Source organism: Vanellus vanellus (genome assembly GCF_965231255.1).
Source record: "Vanellus vanellus genome assembly, chromosome: 7".
Classification (NCBI taxonomy): Eukaryota; Metazoa; Chordata; class Aves; order Charadriiformes; family Charadriidae; genus Vanellus; species Vanellus vanellus.
The window spans coordinates 40811461-40829832 of record NC_138912.1 but is presented as its reverse complement, the minus strand read 5'-3'; the positions used below and the strand labels follow the sequence as shown (position 1 = coordinate 40829832).

The window sequence follows — 18372 nt, the reverse complement described above, 5'->3', positions numbered from 1 at the left end:
AAAGAGGGTGAAAGCTGTTAACCTTGCACTGAGATCCGTTGGAATAAACCTCCACTAAATATAGTTCTTTGGCTTTGAGGCAATACCAATGGTTTGTTATATAAATTAGGGACTTAACAGAAAGAATGGTGTTATGGAAATGGGAAGTGACTGTAAAACAAGGAGAATATGGTCATGGCTTGTTACCTTGTAGGGCATTGTGAGGACAAGCTTATAAATGTTGATAAAGCACATGGGGCTCTCTGCAGAAGCAATGCATTGTGTAATAGAAAATGGTATTTTTCTGTCCTGTGCACAAAATAAGTGTAGCATCTGCGGTTTAGCACATCTGATTTGTCACAGTGTGTGTTGTGGCAATGTTTTGTTTTCTTGGTGGAACACGAGAGCAGTGGATATTCTGCTGTTCTTGGGAGCCGTCAGGTTTCTGAAAAGCTTTTAACGGGATCAAGGTTGCCAGTGCTCCGCTTCTCCAAAATGTCAGCTATTTGCATTTTGTATCTTGTTCTTTCCAAGTTCTCTAACTCTTCACAGGTCAAATTGAGCATATATTATAGATGTGTTTTATTTTTAAAGGAAGTGCGCGCTCATCTGTAGGCGTTCCTAAGTTTGATCAAACCTTGTGTCGATCTACTACAGCATCCCTCTTCTGAGAGTGACTGATAATGAGTTCTGAGGCAAATGTCACTGTTCTATTTCAACTAATGCAACAAGCGAATTCTCGGTTTGATTTGGTACAATGCAAATGGATAGATGCTTATAAAATTCTCCTTGCTCCTTACCAGGGCCACCTGGTAGACTTTCAAGTATTTTGGCCAGATAACACCTAAGGGGAATGAAGGTTTCTCGCTTGCCCGTATCTTTTGAGCAAATATGGGAAAACTGCAGCTTATGAATAACTTGTGTGTTTATATGTACGTGTACATACTCAAATTTGTTTCTTAAATTGTTCTTTTAAACAAAAATATTTTCAAGGCAGTAAGCCATCCTTTAAACATGGTCTCCTGCCAAACTCTTAACGCTGTATAGTTGCAAATGCTCTTCACTAGTTTCCCAAAACAGCTTTAATGTTCTGTCCTTTTAAGGTTGAGTCCTTTCTCAAGGCACAGGTTAATTCCTTCAGTCCTCCATTTGAATACAGAGACTACTTTGATGAGGTGCAGGATCTGTTCTACCGCTAATAATAAACTGCCTTAAAATAATATTTGAATAGTGTGGTTTTTTTTTTTTTTTTGTGGTAAAATGCGGAGGTTTTTCACTGCACAGCTCTGTGCTTGCTTCCCAAAAAAACCACCACATCAGAGGCACGCTCACAGTATTTTTGCAGCACGGTTGGTTTTGAATGTTGCATTCAGTGTTGTCCTTTGATAAACTCCGTAACAACAGGACACTGTCAAAATCAGCGCATATTTATCTCCTGCTCAGCCTCTTCACATTCTTTGGAGAGGATTTTGGGGGGGGATTTACGGGCAGACCTGTTCCCACCACAGTTTGGAGTACTGAACACAGCTTGTGTCCTGGTTTGAGCAGCACAGGATTAATTTCTCTTTCAGTAATTTTACTTTTCAGTAAGGTCTCTTCTAATGCTATGGAAAACTGCATTTTTGGAAGGCTCCAGTGTCTGAATTTGTGAAAATATTTACTTTATAGCCAGCTCCGGTATGTGGTTTTCAAGGTCTCAGTATTTTCGAGCTTGCCAGGTGCGGGGATGAGGAGAAGCGAGACCCAGGCACTTGACCCAAGCTGGCTAACAGGATTATTTCATGCCGTGAACGGCACATTCAATATAAATAAGACAGTTTGCTGAGGAGTTTCTCCTCTTCTATGATGACTGCCATCCTGAGAACTCCTTGCCCAGGTGCCGGAGCCCTGAGCCCTTCCCTTCCTCCTGAAGCCATATCCCTCGCAGTGCCCCACATCTGCTCTCCACTGCTGGGAGCGCACAGCTTCCTGCTGATACAATTGGCTGAATATAATCATGGTATATTTTATATTGGTATTGGGATCAATATTGGTTTTTTATTATTATTAATGTTAATTATTTAGTAGTATTCTATTAAATCTGTTTATATTTCAACCCTCGGGTTTCCTTGTTTTTCCCCGATTCCCCTTCCTGGGTGGGGAGGGCTTATCTGGTGATAGAATAATTGTCTAAACGACAACAAATTTTTGCAGGTTCCTCAAACCATAACAGCTTGGTACTGAGATGCCCCTTTATTTGATACATCTGATGATGATGCACTATTACTGTTACTTCCTTGAATGTTTCTAATTGTTGGTCCAAACTCTGTCCCTGAATTTTTGATTTCTTCTAAAACAAATGTGTGTCAAAGACAACTTTTGCATCTTTTGGGTGCTTTAGCTTACCCTTGCTCTTCTGGCAGCCCTCTGTGTATGAGGGCATGACTTGGCTCTCCCCCAGTCTTCGGTTGGTCTTGTAACTTAATTTAAGATTATTTAGATAGCTCGGTAAATATGCATAATGCTTTACAAACAAAATTATGAAGAGTTTATAGTCTATGTTTAGACATAATGCAATGAGTGATGATGAAGTAATGGAAATGGAAGAAGATGTTATCAAATGGGTTGGATTATGGTTATGAGAACAGGCTCACTAGCTCATTTTGGCTTATCATCGTGTCCTCTCAGATATTAACACCCCTCACTGCCCCCTTCCGCTCCCCCCAATTATAAACTTTATTCTTTACAAAACTCTGCTGGAGAAATCAATCTTTGAGTATTACTGAGAGGTATTTTCACAAAAATCAAATAAACGCTGCAAGTGTTTCTTCCATTAATTCCTTTTTCTTTTCTTGCTTGGACTTATAGCCGTGATTAATATGAATAAAAATTTCTCATGTAGACCATTTGATAACCAATACTCTTACGCTTGTTTACAATTTATGATTCAGTGTTTAGATAGAGCCACTTACCAGAAGGCTGAGTTATATATTGGTGATGTTTCTTTAGACTATTTTTAAATAATAATTTAAGTAAGATGGATTTGAAAACATCCATCATTTTCACTGTTACTTTCTGCGTTCTTGTCATGGTGAAGCAATAGTAGTGTCTGTTTTAATTTTCCCCTCTAGACAACAAGGACTCCACTAGTTCTGGTGAGACCTTTATAATTACGATCCTTGAGTGTTTTGGTTCTTTACCGTGGATGTTAAAATTCTTATGCGTGTGACACTTGCTGAGCTCGGTGAATCTTAAAAGGGTGGATAATTATGAATGTTGACCTCCAAACTCTTTCTTCTTCGCTATGGCTTGATGATGCTTTCAGAAGGTAATACCAGGTTTGCTACCTTCCTTGGGTGGGAATGGCTGTAGCATTGTATCTCAGTAAAGACTCAGGAAAAGGCTTGACTCCACTTTTCCATGTTCTCTTTGGTTCTAGCAGAAAGGTAATTTCATGCTGTCCAATACTGGGTTTACAGGTGCAGTCATTTTTATTCATGCATTTGCCCAATGCTACCCACACTGGTTAGCTTTACTCCTTCCCCTCCAGTCACATGCTTCCAAGCATGCAGTAACTGAATAAAAACTTTATTCTTTGTCCTATTATTCCATGTCTTACATCAGGTTTCCTGCCCTCCCTGTATTTCTTTTTGTTATCAGGAGCAAGAGCAGCACTGGTACAAACAGATTGGACTAGAGATGAAAAGACTACAGTGAAGGTTGAGAAAAGACTGAGGTTATTGAAAACACAAGAAGAAAATCTTTTATACATTCTATCATTCAACCTGTTACATGTCAAACTGCAAAGCTGGGCAGGGAGAGGTGAAACACAGTACGGGAAAATAGGAGGATACTGTAAATTGTGATTTAAATGGGGAGAGGGGGAAACAGAGAGAAATGTTCTTGGGAGTAGAAATGGTGAGGTGCTATCAGAGGGAAATCAGAATGAGGTACTGAGTTCCAAAGGAAGATGTTCTGTCTATCTGCAGCTTGCTGGCTAGAGGCAAGTTTTGAGTTTGAGAGGTAGGAGCGTGCCTCTGGCGTGTGCCATGCTTCAGCCGGATTGGATTTTGTTCCATCGGTCCCACCAGGAGGGAAATACCCATCAGATTGAGGAGCTGTCAATCTAAACACCCTCTGGCCTAAACATGCACTGATCTGGGAGCTCACTTTTAGGGGTGTTTGCGTAGAATTGCTCTTAAATTGTGCAAGGCTAAGGGAGATGTGCGGTTAGTCTCATCCTCTAAACCCAGTAACTGTTAAATATGCTCCATCTCCTCTAAAAGAGGAGGCTGTGCCAGTCCTGGTAGACTTCCCTCTCCTGGCTGTTCATCTGTACTTTTTAGACTGGCTCTACATTCCTTGAATCCGAAAAGTTTTGTGCAAAGACTTTGTTTAAAAAAAGAAAAAAATGAAAAGACAAAAAAAAAAAAAAAGTAATTGATTTACAGGTAGGATTTAACTGCAAACTTGCCTGGTTTTCTGGTGGGCTCCTGTCCGGGCTTTCATGAGATACAGCCACGAGGAGGTACAGAATGTGAGTTGTGCTTGCTGGAGAGCCCTTCTGGGGCTAAATCCCAAATTTAGGCCTGCTTTACTTTTAGTTTTTTGCTTCTGGGCTGACTCTGCTGGGCTGCTAGAGAGTCTGTGTCTTCCTGGCCAGATTTCTACCTCTTGGAAAATAAGGGCCCCCAACTTACCTGTTTTCAGACCTTCAGGACGATTGCTGGCCCCGCCACGTCCTCTATTTCAAACACTCTTTCTTTAGCATCATCCTGCTTGTTTACTTAGTTTAGTCATCTGAGGTAACTGGGTCTGATGGATTTGTGGCACAGACCACCTTAGAAATGCCTTATGTATTAAATGCAGATAGTCAAGGGTAGATTTGTTCAGTTAACAAAAGTCATTAGGTTGATGCCAATGTATTTCTTCCAGAGGGGCGGGAAACCCTAAGAGGTACCCACAGAGAGGCACAGCAACCTGAAGAGCTCCATAAAAGGTGCCGGGGTGGGATAGAAGGTAGCTTGGCAATCAGAGCCCAGTGAAAAGAGATCTCCTTATGGATTTATACCTTACCTGACCTCAGGCAGGATTTTTGCTATTTACAGCCTGTTCTTTGCATTTTAAATATTTGCCCGTTCCTTAGCAGTGGTGCCGTCATCAGGTATCTGTGATCATGAAAGTGGTAACACAGACTATGTCCTATGCCTGTGAAAGACTCCTCAGGACAGAGACCTTGATTAGGATGTGGAGAGCCGTTGGATTCGGGCGATCGTAGCAACCTGTGTTTCCAGAGTAGAGTTTTGTACAAATTGAGCGTTTCTCTTCCCCTCCAAAGTTTTCCCTTAAGCTCTACAGGAAGGAAGCTGGTTATAATGCACTCTTGAGGCAAATGGCACGTGTCTGTGTGTCTTGGGTGGCTCTCATGAATTATGGAAGAAGGATTTATGTGAAGCAGTAAGGTAGGAACTGGTGTTTTCTCAGGTTCTGAAATGGTTTGGGGCAGGAAACAGCCCTTAATTCCCCTATGTTCTTTAAGTAGCATGAAGACCCCACAACTTCTGCACGTTAACTGCATTGGGTAAAGAGATGCCCTTAATCTGTAGCAACACACACAAAAAAAATCCCTTAAAGCTGTGCTTTGAAGGTGGAAATTAATTTATTTGTGATATAAGCAAGTCCTCATTAGGGGCTGAAATTGCTGGAAGCATTAAACAGACATGCTGAGACCACCTACAGCACCAGTATTCCTCCAGGCTGATGTGACTGGTAATGAAAAGGGGGACGAGCGATGCTGTGACTAGTGAACTAGTGGTATGGCATCTGAACTAGTCTATACTGGCACTCTTGACTCTGCAAGTAAACCGGTTTTGAGAATAAAGTAAACTTATCAGAAATGTTACCTTTCTTACGAGAAAGTATATTGCTCGAAGAGCGGTTCAACAGATTGTTTGTCTTATAATTCAAGTTTCTTTTAGAACCAAAAAAGGTTCTTGCTGGTTAATCATATTCTGCCTCTAAAATTAGTCCACCACCCCCACTTTTCTTTAAGGAAAAAAAAAAACATTTCCAAGTTCTAGTTTTGCAGGTTTGCATTCGTTGACTTCTTTGTCGTTATGCCTTCTTTGGGCATAACGTTTCTAAAATTTTCTGAAAGCACTTAAAAATGTGAAAACCTGGAAAGGTCTCTTTCAGAGAGATAGATCTAGATCTGTACCGTGTTGACAGGTTTGAGTTATGTGTGGGTGTTACCTCACACTAATGAGGATAAATGTGATATCCCACATCTGAAACCAAATGTTTCCTCTTGTGCTCCCTCTCTGTCTGAACCTGTCAACTGCAGTATGTCAAATTTGATGGTTGCATTATGAAAGGAAAATATATCAGCAGAGCTGTAGATAAATCAGGTGACAAGGTACAAGTTTTAGGCTCTCATGTGAATAACAGTCATACCATTATAAACTGATGTTCTAATTTTTTTAGAAACTATATTAATAGGTGTGAAGAGTCCTCCTTCTCAGTTTGTTGTTCTTCCCGTAAAGTATGGAAGAAATAATAATGCCGTGAGTGGAGGAGGGGTGGGGTTAAAATACTTGGATTAACTATTTTGTCGTTTGTGATTTTGTATTGGCAGTGGGTGCTGTAACATCGTCTCTGCCCATTTGTCCTTCGGCGAATTAACCTTTGCACCACAGCTTGAGAACATGAGTGAAAAAAATAGCTCCACCAATACCCCGTAGGCTCCTACTTCTCTAGGCATGAAAAAGGAAGAAGCAGCTTTTTAAGAACCCATGTTGAGAAACAGCCTACGCATCCCCCAGCCCTTGTTTTAGTACTTTTCCTCTCTTCTTAAATTTATTTTGATTTTTGTCTTCAGTCATGGAGATTTGCCTTTTATTTTTAAAGGAGACTTTGTTTCTTCCTTCATTCTTGGTAGCTTCTCCAAAGCAGAGAAGCGTCTAATTGTGACTTCCCATGGGAACGGGGTTTTTTGGGAGTCAGAGGTGCCTTGGGAAGGAACTTATTCCTAGAAACTGCAGGATTTGACAGGATGTCAAACTTGGTGTTGATAAGGGAAGACAAACAAAGTCTCAGTAGCCATCTGAGCTGCAGAGAGAAATGCAAGAGGCTGTGGAAGACCTCCCATCAGAGGCGACAGAGCTTTCTGGTCTCAGATGGATGAAATCCTCAAAGCAACTCCTCCGTCTCTGGGGATTTTTGCTGTTGAATGAAAACTAAAGCAGGCATATTGATACTGTCTGTGTTCCTCAAGACATCACCTTGCTGCCTTGTGCGGGTTATCACAGCCTTTGCCCAAGTTTTGTGACGTCATAAGATTTTATCAAGGGTAAGTTGGCCAACGCACTTACCCTTGTCCTCACTTCTGAAGGTGTGCTGGAGTGCATCACTCTTTTCTCTCCTCTTTGCCTTTTCCTAACTGTGCAGTTATGTGGTTTTTTTTTCCCCTAACTGGACAATGATCGCTGTAGAATCTTGGATGCTATGTGCAGTCATCTGCAAATACTGCATCCAGTTTATCTTTGTGTCATTCTCCTCTGACCCCTCTTTTGTCTCTTTCTATGGACTACTCATAAGGATCTGATTTAATGGGACATAATTGCTCTTCTAGCCCTGGGCTCTTCTGAGACAGTTCCTTCTCAGAGAAAGGATTTGGTAGGACTGGTTCTTTTAAATGAAAGAGAAATGGAGAACAGAGAACCATTTTGCGTTTAAGTAGGCTAAATGACTTTGTTCCCAAGTGCAAGTCCAGAATAGCAAAATGGGGGCAGTAGTGCTGCTGCCTCGGTGGAGAGAGTGCATCGTGTCTCTTGACCTGCACCACATTTATTTTTATATTGCTATACACTGTACTTGCAAGAGGTCCCTTGCTTTATTACAGCCTGCTACTGTTATCATTGCGAAGTCCAAATGCATGAGCTTCTCCTGGCCTTGCTGGTATTCACCAACACTTATGATGATCATCACTCATCTCAAAGAAAACCGTACTGAGGGTTGTGTTTTTGTTTTTTCCCCCAGCTTTGGTGAAAGGATGCTGGCTGGAACAAACTTTATAAACTCTTTAGTCTGTTTTTAATTTGTTTAGTCTCTGGGGCTCAGAGTGAATATGTAGTCAAATCCAGAGACATTGGCTGAACTCTGTGTCTGCTGGGGCGTTTTGGGTCAGCATCACGCTCCGAGATCATACCCAGAGAGAGGGAGTTGAGCCCGTGTAGGTAGGGACTTGCCTGGCTGCATACTGGGTTTTGTCATGTATGCCCAAGTAGTATCCTTGCTTGACATCCTCAAGATGAGTGGCCCTTCAGACCACCATGAAATTCCTAACTTTTTGGTGTAGGACCAGACAGTTTTGAGTGCTCTTTCCAAATATATTCCTGATAATGTAGCTAGATCCTCCTGATATACATTCCTACCTTTCTGCATCTCCCAAGGACACTGGGGAAGGTAAGAACTGCATCCATTGCAGTCAGGGCTTTTCTAACACAATTGAGGCAGTTCTGCTTTTAAGACTTACTCTGATTTTCGGTTTGGTTCTTTTTTTTTTTTTTTTTTTGGGCCCTGCCTGAGTCTCCAAGCCTCTGCTCGAGGGGGTTGGATCTGCCTTCCCAAGCAAATGTGAAAAAGAGCATCTCATTGCACAGGTGTTAGATGGCTCTTGAGGTTGGAGACCATTTACTCAGTGTCCATAAGGAGCACTGTGTAGGCAGGAATCAATTAGGCATTTATGGCAAAGTGGGATTTTCTGCACAGCATGCCAACAGATTGCGAGCCTCTGAAGAACCTGCCTTCCACAGGACATGCCATTAGTTTTGTGAAAATGTAACGTGGCAGGAGTTTCTTCTTTGCACTCCTCTGTTTAATTTTTGCACTGTTTTTTCCCTTTTTTTTTTTTTTTTTCTTCATAATGCTGTGATAGAGTTGGGCATGAGAGGTACTGCTCCTCACTAAAATCCTGCAGCCTTAACCGGCTTCCCAGTTGAATTTTTGTTTTTCCATGGGGATAAGTGGTTTAGTGGTCACCGCTACTCTGGGAAACTTTCAATCGCTTGTCAGCAATCCCACTCCACATCTCCCATTTCCAGTGCCGAGACCATTACATATCGGGGCAAGACCATTTTCTAAGGATCTCTGCGCTTAAGAGATTTTCTAGGATGGATGTCTTCATTCCAAGGATTACCCTCCTGCAGAGCAGACTTCATGAGGACCCGCTGCAGGAGGCAAGGGCAGAAATAGCAGGTGTCATTCCAGGTGATCAAGACAACTCAGTAGCTGCCTGTTGGAAACTGGCCTCTCATGGCCAATGTTTTTGTAGGGCTTGAAGACCATCCCTTGGGCAATGTACTGGCATTAAAAGAGTATTCCTGGAGCTCCTTATGCTGCAAATGTGCGTATGGGCCAAAGGAGCAAGGGAGGTTATCCACTGGGTTCCTTAAAATGTGCTGTCAATAGGTGTTTTCACATCTGGCACTGCATCCCCGCTGTCTCACAAGTCCTGGGGAAGAGTCTGTTGGGGCGAGGAAGGGTTGAGATCTCCAAACACTGCTGGTTGCTTCTCTTTCATTACATACTCACTTTTTGGTTGGTATATCTCTCAGGGATTTCCGTGGAGTTTAGCCCACCTATTTTATTGCAGAAGATGAGGTTTGTTTCTAACGCTTAGTGGATGCTTTGAGACTGTTTTGTGGCTAGCCTCAATATTTGCAAGGAACTCGGTTATGTCACCTTGAGACCTGCTTGTATTTTAAGGTAACAATTTTTATTATTTTGGGCATTTTTTAGTAATTGTACTTTTTTATCATTTGCCCGTAATTCCAGTCATGTCCCTGACTAGGCATGTGATGAAAAAAGACAACTTAATACATAAGTTTATATCAACTATGTCCTGGTCTACTTGGAAATACTCAAAGCATCCCAGTGTAATTTCTTAAGTGGTATAATACCCTCAGGTTAATACCCTGAGAGTATATTTCGGAACTGGCAGCGTAAGAACAATAAAAAGACTTCCATGACTTGGCAGTTGCATGCTTTTTATGGATGCAGTGGGAAAACTGCGTGCTCGAAAAATCACTGTAACTTACGCACTGGATCAAAGAAGCAACCGTACATTGGCTGCAGCAGTCTGGTCTCCATCGAAATCTACTTCAGCATTTAACCCAGGGCTTTATGCATCTTCATAGGTTTTTGTGAACTGTAAAAGTTACAAAATCTGTCGGTATAAAGTTGGAGCAGAAACCTGCTTGTTTATCTTTGGGGATTTTCTTAACTATCGCTTACAGAAATTGAGTGCTATTCCAACTGCTTCCTTTTGGTGTTATTACAATTCATACTAAAATGTGATTTTTCTCCCCCCTCCCCCCCCCCCCCCCCCCTTTTTTTTTTTCTGGAAGTCAAAATTGTGGTTATTTATTACTTATAAAAATCCACAAGTATTTCTTGCTAAGTATTTTTACATAAGTAGGTCAAAGGTGGACTTCACTGTGCGGCTGCAGTATTTGGGTTTGCAGTATTGGGACCACATGTCAGCACCATTACACGTGTTTGTTTCTATATTCTTCCAAATTTTTATTAACTTCAAACCTGCTTCTAGCAGTCTTCCAGGTTATGATAAATGGCATGTTCAGGTGCTGTGTTCATTTACTGTGTCAGTGTTAAAGAGCCTTGTGTATGGCCTGTCTCTTAGAGAAACTGAGTCGCATGCTGTTCTTTTCATATACATATTTTCATATCTTCCACCGTTACCATCTAGTTATTTTATCTTACAGGGTCTTAATAATTGACTCTTCTGCAAGTAGTATTTACTAGTATTTACTCATACTAGTGACAGAGAAGTAAATATATGTTGTACTTATTTCATGAAATGTTCATGAGATCAAATAGGATATGAAATTATGATTATCACAGTGGCAGTGTTTCATAGGCAGTGCTCATGATTAAAATATAGTTTGATATTCTGTATAAAGTAATTATTTTCAAAGCTGCGGAACTAACTTTTAACAGTTTAAATGCAATAAGAACATAGTACTCTTAATACTGCTGCAATGTCTTGTGTGAGATATTCTTACTTACCCTCTCCTAAAAATAACTCTGACCAAAACTGCAAGTTGGTATATATTTTTTTGTAATAACTCGTATGAACCCAGCAGACTTTATTAGCAAGATTGCTGAATTGGAGCAAACCAGGGTTTATAGAAGGAAAGGTGATAGTGTTTTATAAGGGCAATGGGAAAATGCATTGTCACCTGAGCTGGGATTTAGGAAAGCAAGCCTGTATAAATCTCACAGGTATTAGAATATGAGCTTGCGAAGCAGAAATCCAGTCGGGCGGTGTTCAGAGAGGAGGAATGCGATGCTGTCTGTGACCACTGTCCTGCGACCGGCCCCTCTGCTTGCCCAAGATGCTATGTGCGGTGAGCAGATAACCTGTAGCCCACCTGTGCGTATCTTATGTACTGACCTCTTTTTAAAGAGCAAATGAACGAACAAACCCCCAAACCCTATTTAATTGATGTTAAGGAATGGCAAGAGGATGTATGTATATTCTAAGGATGTTATTTGATTAAATAAATCCTTTTCAGTAATGAAAACCTAGTATCTGCTTAGTCTAAGGCAGTATTTGGTGGTGGGGGGGAGAAAATGCAATCAAATCAGGGAACTAATGACTGCAGACCTATCAAATATAATTTCTTGTAGCTATCTAAATAATAATAATCCTTATCATCAACCAACGTCTGTCCTCATTCAAGTCCTGCTGTCAGCACAAGCTTCCCTATTAGATTTGGATGAGAGAGGACTGCTGGCAGGTTGTTAAGCAATGCTGTAAAAGTTTTAGTGTCAGGATGACCTGAAAATATTTCCATTTTCAAAATGAATGCCCAGCTTGCTTTGGTATCTGCTTGTGTTCACAGTGATTTACTACTCTTGCCATTTTCTTCATCTTAGCTTCTCTGAATCTAAAGTTCCTGGTCTTTTTGCAGTGTAGTATTGAACAAGGCTGGAGCAGATTTACCAGAAGCTCTAGTTTTCCTTGCTAGGGAGGAGTATTCAGAGTTTATCAAATAGACGTATTGTTCTGTAAATGCATTCATACAACCCGGTTTGTCTGCGGGCAGCCAAATAGTCATCTTCCCCTCTTCAGGGAAGAAAATGCATAGGTGTAACCTCTTTAAAAAGATTCCCGCTGTACAGGAAAAATAATGAAGGTATATTTTTTCCTTGCATAAGATCATAGTTGACATGCTATTTATTTTTGTATTTCTCAGCAGTCGTGCAAAGACTGCTTTGTCGACAAGGGGGTTTTATTTACAAAATAAATTGGTGAGATAAAGCCTCATTCATTTTATTAATAGCGTCTGAAAAGGGAGGCACAAATGTCTTTCTTGTCTCCCCCACTGCTCCATGAGTCCCTTTTATTGAAACTCCCACAACTGGAATGTAAAAGAAAAGGACTTTTCATCATAATAGTATACATGAAAGCGCCTGGATTTTAACCTTTGTTTCTGCCCATTAAAATACATGCCTATATAATTTAGTCTGTGCATGCAGATAGAAAGACTCTAGTGTTAGCCATCCAAACTATTATTAAAGGAACATTAGAGGCATAGTGTTCCCTTTTATTAGGCTTGATTTGCTTTGGATTGCTTGTTTACTTTGAAAGCTGATCTACAAAAAAAATAATCGAACTGTGCGAGCCCCGAGCCTTTTCTTACTGCTCTAGGTTGTATAAAGAGAGCTCAAAATAAACAGTTTGAGGGAGGGGAAGGAGAGAAAGGCTTCCTGCTTCTTGTTTAAACTGCAAAGTCAGGTCACTCCTACCTTGTAAGATTTTTTTCATTATTACTTGTAGTGGAAAATGAGAGGGTGAAAACAAGAAAATTGAGAAGAAGAGGGACTTCTAGTCCATAGACATCCAAGGTCTTAGCACTCTAATTGGAAAGTGCACCATACAAATCAGTTGAAATGGAGACGAAGAAGTTGGTTTTTAAGCGTCTTGGTGACCCTCTGCTTGACGGGGCTCCGACTCAGCCTCTCGAACCCAATCTCTGGTTTATATTCATCACGTACAATGTGATCACCGAGTGCTCAAGACCACTTCTTAGAAGGGTAAAGCGTTGCAAAGGCAGCGGCTTTTAGCTCTCCAGTGATGCCAGTCCTTCTGGGTTTGAGTTGAGTGGTGACTTAGTCATTGCTATTTCGTGCAGCAATGGGTGAAATTGAGAGACAGGCTGAGAGAGTTGGGGGTGTTCAGCCTGGAGAAGAGAAGGCTCCGGGGAGACCTTATTGTGTCCTTCCAGTCCCTAAAGGGGCTACAGGAGAGCTGGGGAAGGACTTTTTACAAGGGCATGTAGTGATAGGACGAGGGGCAATGGCTTCAAACTGGAAGAAGGGAGATTTAGATTAGATATTAGGAAGAAGTTTTTCACTTTGAGGGTGGTGAGCCCCTGGCCCAGGTTGCCCAGAGAAGCTATGACTGCCACATCCCTGGAGGTGTTCAAGGCCAGGCTGGACGGGGCTTGGAGCAACGTGGGCTGGTGGGAGGTGTCCCTGCTCGTGGCAGGGGGGTTGGAACTAGATGATCTTTGAGGTCCCTTTCAACCTAAACCATTCTATGATTCCATGAAATGGGGAAATCCAAGAACAAACCCTCTTGGTAAGTCACAGAGGCAAAATTTCTGTGTATATCCATGTTCCTTAAAGACCTCACCTTGGTTGAACATCTCTTTGCCCCAGGGGAAATTCAGGTGAGATTTCCCCTCCCTCCTCTTATCAGTGGCCAAAAACTCCCATGGATTTGTACGGCCAAGGCTCTCTGCAGACCAGAATTTTGACAGGGAGAAATGTGAGAATGAGTTAAAAAAAAAAAAGGGAATAACCAGGGAGGTGGGGAGACTTTTTGATTGCATTCTTCAGCAAAGTTTTTTTATTTTTCTTTCAGTTTAATATGTTGGTCCTGATTTCAAACTTCTGTGTAGCCCTGGCAGATGAGTTTTGGGTAAAAATGAGAATTTTGCTTCTAGGAAACAAATCTTGAAGATATCAAAATGTCAGGTCAATATTTGCACTGTATTCTTCTAAAATAATGGAAATTACAATGTATCCCGGCAGCTGCTATTTCTAGCGCATCTAGGCAAGACGATAATTAAATGCAATCTGAATATGTAGGGATTTAAGATTGAAAAACTAATAAAAAGATGATGTTTGCCATCCTTGTGCTAAATATTTTTATAACCTCTCAGTTCTGACTGGAAACGGCTATTTTGTGAAACGACTAGAACATGAAATAACGCTGGGTAGGCTTTCTCATATTATAAATACAAGCAGCAGCTGAGGTTTGAGATGATGCAGATCTCGAAAAGCAATAATCCTGTTGTAGTTAGGCAGTCGCATCCTTCCAGTAGAGATCCACCAGGGACTGTTTATCACTGCTGAAACGATATAAACTCTTATCTTGAAGTAGGAGGAAACTTGAAGATATTTTCTGGCTGGATTTTGGGATTTTTTTTTTTCTAGCAATGATGTATAACTTCACAGGTTTCTTAAAGTTAATTGTATTTTGTGTTGCCTGTTGCTCTTCATCTGCTCCCACCTCTTTTCTGTCATTGCTCTTGGGGAAGGATGGAGAGGTCCAGGAGCTTGTAAAAGGACTTTCTTCATAACTAGGTGAAGTCTTACTTAAATTAGCTTTTTCAGGATTTTCAGCCCAAAACATTGTGTTCTTTTGCTGTGTCCTCTTGTGGCAGTTATTTCCATTGGAAAAGTGAAGTCGAGTTATAATATTGATAAAAGATATTCAGTGGGAAATAAAGAACTGTCTGTGGCAAAGCCCTGCTAACTTCACCAGTGCAAAATGGTGAATAACTGGGGAATTTTACTGCAGACATCCCTGGGAAAATATTCCTAAGGATCATGGGGTGATTCTTGCCCCTAAACCTGGTAGTTTTCCAGTGATCCATTATGGTTTGTGGTAATTCATGGGGTAGACATGGACAGATGATGCTCCACAGTGGCTGAGAAACTGTTAGGTCCCAGTATAGACTTTTATTAGAGCCAAGTGGTCACCATGCCCTCAAATGACAACTATCTCTAGACATCTCCTTTAAACCCTGGTTTCCTGTGTTAAAATTTGGACTGAACTAAATCCATGGAAGATTTTTTTTTAAGCAAGGAATGTGTTTGTTCCCAGTCAGTACAAGATAAGAAGAGGTGTCCTTGGTAATGTTCGTTTGGATGGAACAACTGGACTTCAGGCATGATGAATGAAAAGAAAGGAAGTTTATTTTCTGCTTTTTATCAACAGCTCCTGCTTGTTATCATTTGTCAGCTATCTCCAGGACGTTGTTTTACTTCTTGGAAAAAACAAGCCTTTTTCACGGACCCCACTTAGTGGAAAATATTTAACACTGCAGAACTAACCTCGCTCGTAACTGCTGCTCGGAGGATAATTTAGTTCCTAGTCGTGGGCTCTGTTGGCTGAACAGATCGTGATCGTCAGGGCATTGAAGCATTTGGGTTTCCTCAGGTGCTTTTGGTGGTGGTAGGGAAGACTTGAAGCACTGGGGGGTGCTGAGATGACCCAGCAGCTTCCCGTGCTGCTTTGCCCCTTTAAATTGTAATGGTAATCTCAGTGTTCAATCTTACTTTTGCAAAATAAATGTGTCTTATTTAACTGTCAAAATAAGCAGGGCTGTGTTTTCTTGGTGGAAACATGCTGGGGAGGTGATTGGGGGAATCAAATATCCAAGTATGTATCCTTAGTCACTTCTGTTTTTTTCAGAAGCCTGGAGAATTTGGGACCTCAAGGTACATACTTGGGAACATCTATTCCTGATATCAGGGAAAGCATAGCATCTTGTCTTTTCTGGTTTGTAACTGTGTGCCAGACCAGTGGCATTGAAAGGACAGATGATGGGTCAGAGCCCCTTGGCTCGGGGCAGGGTAAATAAGGCTTCTACCACAGTAGCCCAAGGGTTTGGGGGGGATTATCCTGAGGACTTTTTTTCCTCTGCAGGTGGTGATATTTGTCACCAGAAGTTTTGTTACTAGATCTTGCTAAAAGTTTGCTGCCAATTTTTTGGGGGTCTAATTCTTTACAGTCTCTGTCACTGGATCTGCAAGAAAAACCTAAAAAAACCTGTCTTACTAGTCTTTTGGAAGGTAACATGAAGCTACTTATCACTCTTACTTTTCGCTAGATTTGTTTCTCAGTCCTGTAGCGGAGCGATTATCATATGTTAGCATTCAGAGCCAGGTCCTCTGGTGACATAACCCAGCACGGTCCCATCTGTCAGTGAACTGCTGTCGCCATGCTCTAGGAGTCTGGTCCCATTCTTTTAATGTTGTTATTCACCATAGTAAGATGATCAGTAAGTTAAACGTTTCCTTAATGTTTTTGTCCTCAAATAACGCAGCTTAAAAAAGAGAATGAAAGCTCATGTCAAAGCAAAACAAAAAATGCTCATAGTAAATGAAAGCTGATGGGAGTAAATGTACTGTAGAATAATATATTTATATGTAGACTTTCACAGATGGTTTTTTGATGCTAATCAGGCCAAGTCAGTAAGAAGTAGAAAGGGTTTATTAAGTTAAGCAACAAGATAAATGACATTCCTTAGGGTGACTAGTGTCTAAACAGGTTAAGGGTTAAAAACTCTCACTGGGCTTTTGTTAACCCTAAGTAAGTGACAAGAGTGATATGTTTTATAATATAGCTTTAATTTTCCAATACCTACGAGTTAGAATTGGCATGCAATAGGCATTTTCCATAGATCTTGCATTGTATCGCAGCTCAGAGAAAAGAGATGTACTGAAAGCTTATTTCACTGTCTTGAGATTTGTTATATGCTGTATTCACAATATTATGCAGATCAGCTGTCAAACTCTGGGATATCTGAGTTAAGCATCACTCTGATCCAAGAATAGAAATCAGTAAGTATTTGCTCTTAATATTACAAGTTAGTGATTTTTAAGAGCTCCATAAGGAGTTGAAAAAATCACCATTTATGAAAGCTTACTGTAAACAACTTAATTCTCTTTCAGCACTGTGGTTGTCATTAACATCAATGTTAGGTTTTCTTATAGTCCTGTCAGAGACTTACTTAGATTGTCCTGTGTTTATTCAGGACGTTATTTCCCATAACCTCATTTTACAGAGCTATTAGTGTGAGGGGAGCCCGCCTTGCAAATTTGATTCTTGGTCAGTGCAATATGATTTAGCCTTCAGGCTTTCCCATAAACCTCGAGTAGTTTCCTAAACCTGAGGAAATCCACCTTTAAAGTACATAGAAAACCAAGTCCCACTTCCATCCTTAGGTCGGGGACTTTGCCCCGCTGTCTTGTTTGGATAGCTCATGGTGAGGTAACTGGGATTTTCAAAATGCGTGTCCGTCTGTACCCGTAGGGAAGGGCGGGAAATCTTTCCCGAGAATGAATTCCTGACGTTGTTTATAATGATTGAAAAAATCGGTTATGCAGAAAGCAAAAAAATTGTGAATGTGCCATCGTAAATCCCTCAAAATAATCCCATTAGTACAAAGGGTATCTAAATAAAAAAAAAAAAAAGTACATAGAATTTGCATTTCTCATATGAAGTCACCTCTAGGAAAAATTTACAATTAGATTTAATCTGGCAGGCTGAGAACAGAACTGTTCCAAGGTGCGCTGCAGTGAATTGAATTAAGCCTACTCTATTATTCGATTAGCCAATGACTATTCCTAAATTACCCTCCTTTCCCTCTTGGAAGCAGCAGCATCTACAGCTGCAAAAGTCTTTAGTTTGTAGTTTCTTCTCAGATGTGCTGGGGTGGGGGGGCACGTGGAGTTGGGTTTCGGTAGTGGGTCGTCGTGCTACTGATTTCGCTGTTACAAAGTGGTAAATGGAGCTTATTTCAGTTCTGCTCTCAATTGATGAAGAACTTTGTAGATGAAGATTAATGATTTCTTGCCAGAAGCCCCTCACTTCTGCAAAGAAAATCAAGATGGAAAAGAAAACAACTATGCAAAGCTGTGGTGATGACTTAAAAATGATCACAGAAGAGAAAATTTCATTACATAAACCAAGGCAGGTTAAAAAAGGCACAACCGTAGCTCACGTGTCACTTCTAAAATTTATAACTAACACACGTGAGTGCTGAATGTGTTGACTTTATACATCCCATGCTGGTGGAAGAGTTTTGTCTTAGCTGGCTAATAGTAGCGAGCTTCGGGATAAGACGACAGTTCTTACTAAGTATGTTTTTTAGCTCATCTGCTTGCTTTACCAACAAAAATAAGCTTTGCCTGTATGCTCACCTAAGTTTTGTGAGCAGAGAAGCAGCTCGGTTCCGCCCTGTCTTCTGCAGCCTCAGCAAAGCCATCAGCTGGTGTCCACTTACAGCTGAGTATTACCAGGGATGATCCCAA

At 41.0% G+C, this 18372-nt stretch overlaps 1 protein-coding gene across 1 annotated transcript in view; it reads left to right on the top strand.

Annotated features, from left to right (window-relative positions):
- LOC309674206 (cGMP-dependent protein kinase 1-like) overlaps positions 1 to 18372 on the top strand; it is a gene marked incomplete at its 3' end in the record, with an annotated part of 365086 nt that overhangs the window by 31343 nt on the left and 315371 nt on the right. The window lies entirely within an intron of this gene.